Source organism: Hylobates moloch, unplaced genomic scaffold, assembly GCF_009828535.3.
Source record: "Hylobates moloch isolate HMO894 unplaced genomic scaffold, HMol_V3 SCAFFOLD_13, whole genome shotgun sequence".
Taxonomy (NCBI): Eukaryota; Metazoa; Chordata; class Mammalia; order Primates; family Hylobatidae; genus Hylobates; species Hylobates moloch.
Window position 1 is genome coordinate 103,309,488 of NW_026652288.1, and position 3,138 is coordinate 103,312,625.

Sequence of the window (3,138 nt, forward strand, 5' to 3'; positions counted from 1 at the left end):
GTGCGCGTTTGGGGGTTTCCTAAAACCACCCTCAGGTTTGGTACTTTGCTGGAATGACTATCCAAGTGATCCCCTCCCTCAGCCTCCCAAAGTGCTAGGATTACAACCATGAGATACCACACCCACCAAATAACTCTTTTTATATTCTTGATACAAATACTTTGACAGATACATTTTGCCCATACTTTACTGCAGACTTGCCTTTTCATTTTCTTAACAGTATTATTTGAAGAGCAAATTTTTAAAATTTTTATGAAGACCTACTCATCATATTTTCCTTTTTGTGGTCTATTTAACATATGAATATATGCTCAGCCCAAGGTCACAAAGACGTTCTTCTGTATTTTATTCTAGAAAAGTTCTAGTTCTAGTTCTTACATTCAGGTCTATTTTTCATTTCAAGTTAGTTTTTGCAGACAGTATTAGGTAAGGGTTGAGGCTCATTTCTTCACATATGGATATCAATTATTGCAGTATGACATGTGCTAAAGAGTCAATTTTCTCAGTGAATTGCCTTGGTATCTGTAAGGAGTTACCCAAACCACACAGTCAGACGGAACAATCCCTATAAGATTGCCCTGACTTCAGACACCAACTGTGAGTTTGCGGCTTCCTAAAACCACTCTCAGGTTTGGTACTTTGCTAGAATGACTCACGGAACTCAGGAAAGTGCTATGTGTACCATGGCAGCTTTATTATAGCAATGGGATATAAATTAGAACCAAAGGAAGAGACACGTAGGGTGAAGTCTGGGAGGGCTGCAAACATGAAACTGCCACTGTCTTCAGGAAAGTGTTTTCCTACCAGCATTGATGTGTGATAGTCTGTTCAGAGTATTCCCAACCAGGGAAACTTACCTGAGCTCTGGTGCCCAGAGATTTTATTGAGGTTTTCTTACAGGCATGATTGGTTGAGCCCACGTGTTTGTACTCAATCTCCCGCCCGCTCCTCCCTAGAGGTTGAGCTGATACCATGTGTCCCACAGCCCCAACCATCTTATCAGATGGTTGGTCTTCCTGCCAGGGCCACCCCCAACATGTAATAGCATAAAATATCAGGTGTAGTTCCAAGGGCCCATCAAATAACAAAGACATCCTTAACACTCAGGAAATTCCAAGAGTTTAGAGATTACCTCCCAGGAGATGGGGAAAAGGCCAGGCTTCTTTGTAGGGGCCACATTTCTTGCTATATAGCATCTTTGTCAAAAGCAAATATAAAATGTGGTTCATATCCACAGGTTTAGGTCATATATGTGTATGTGTAGATCTATTTGTGGTCTCTCTTTTGTTCGTAATCTACTAGATGGAATTTTCCATGTAAAGAATTCTGTAATGATTTTTTAACAATATGGAATGCTTGCAAATTTGCATGTCATCCTTGCGCAGGGGCCATGCTAATTTTCTGTCTCATTCCAGTTTTTTTTTTTTTTTTTTGAGATGGAGTCTCGCTCTGTCCCCCAGGCTGGAGTGCAGTGGCATGATCTTGGCTCACTGCAAGCTCCGCCTCCTGGGTTCATGCCATTCTCCTGCCTCAGCCTCTCAAGTACCTGAGACTACAGGCGCCCGCCACCACGCCTGGCTAATTTTTTTTTTTTTTTTTTTTTTTGTATTTTTAGTAGAGACAGGGTTTCACCATGTTAGCCAGGATGGTTTCGATCTCCTGACCTTGTGATCTGCCCTCGTGATCTGCCCTCCTTGGCCTCCCAAAGTGCTGGGATTACAGGCGTGAGCCACCGCACCCGGCCTGTCTCATTCCAATTTTATCAAATGTGCTGTTGAAATGAGTGCTGTATAATTTTTAAACAATGTACATACAATACTTCCATAGAAAGGAAAAAATGATAAGGATATAATGAAAAATTATCTGCTTAAGCAGAAAAAAATAATTATACATAACAGCTGAAATACAACATTAGGGAAATTTCCCAGGAAATATAGCAAAAAGATAAAGGGATATAAAATAGTAGACAAAGGGTTAGGAAGTTAACAGTACTAGTTCAGGGGATCTTATATCTGAATACCAGTGTTTCCAGAAAGAAAAAAGAGAAAAGAAGGGGCAAAGCAATCAATGTCATAATTCAAGAATAGAATGAACTGTGATATTTAAGAGCCAATAAGTAGCCAGCATCATTTTAGGGAGGAAGAGAAGATTTTATTGCCTCTAGAGATGAAAAAAATGGCTATATACAAAGTTTAGGAACCAAAATGGATTTGGACTTCTCATCAGCAACACTAGAAGCCAAAATACAATGAAGCAGTGCCTTTAAAATTCTGAAAGATGTAACTTGCAATCTGGAATTCTGTACCCAGCCATACTATCAATTGAGTATGAGAGCAGAAAAAAATACGTTCAAGTATGTAAGGTTTCAAAAATTGTGTCTATCATGCACTCTTTCTCTGTAAGCTACTGGAGAAGATAGTCCATCTAAAGACAAAGTAAATCCAGGAGGAGAATCTAAAATAGGAAAGAAGCAGGGAGATTCCCGGGGAGGATAGTAAGGGGAAATGCCGTGATAATCGCTGTGTACAAGATGTGGAGAACAACCATTTCCACTTGGAAAAGTGTGACTCAAGAAACAGGTTGAGAACTGTCGTCACCCAAAAAACCCCACTGATATAACACCTTGTTCACACTTGAGGACAATTTATCCATCTTTGTCACAGTTTCATTACATATTATGGAAATTCCCAGTCACCTCTGCTGGTAGAATTGGCTGAGCGTATTCATTTCATAAAACACCCCCATTTCTGAAGTGTTGGGCTTCGGCCTACTCTTGAGAGCTGAACGTAGGCTAATGAGCTTAAAAGCAGAAAATACAAAGCATCCTTCACCCTCTGACCCTATTTCTACAGGGTCTTCCGTGCCTGGCCCATCCTGCAGATCTGCCAGATGCGCAGACACAGGTGAACCCTCATGGTCAGAGACGTATCCACCTGAAACTCATGAAACGGAAGCCCTTTATTCGTATATGCCCTCCCCAAGGCCTGTACCTAATTTAGTATTTGTAATTTTGAACTTATAATCTTACAAAAGGGTCCTCCAAATTATATAATCAGACCACGCGAATCCTAGATCTGCCCCTGTGTACGATTTTTTTTTTTTTCTTATTTTTGGCCTTCTCCCCTCCAATTAGGAAGA

The 3,138-nt window shown here is 40.5% G+C and overlaps 1 pseudogene; it reads right to left on the reverse strand.

The window, feature by feature from the left end:
• Positions 1-1,341: 1,341 nt before the first annotated feature.
• On the reverse strand, positions 1,342-1,441 carry LOC116481301 (U6 spliceosomal RNA; annotated as a pseudogene).
• Between the last annotated feature and the right edge of the window lie 1,697 nt (positions 1,442-3,138).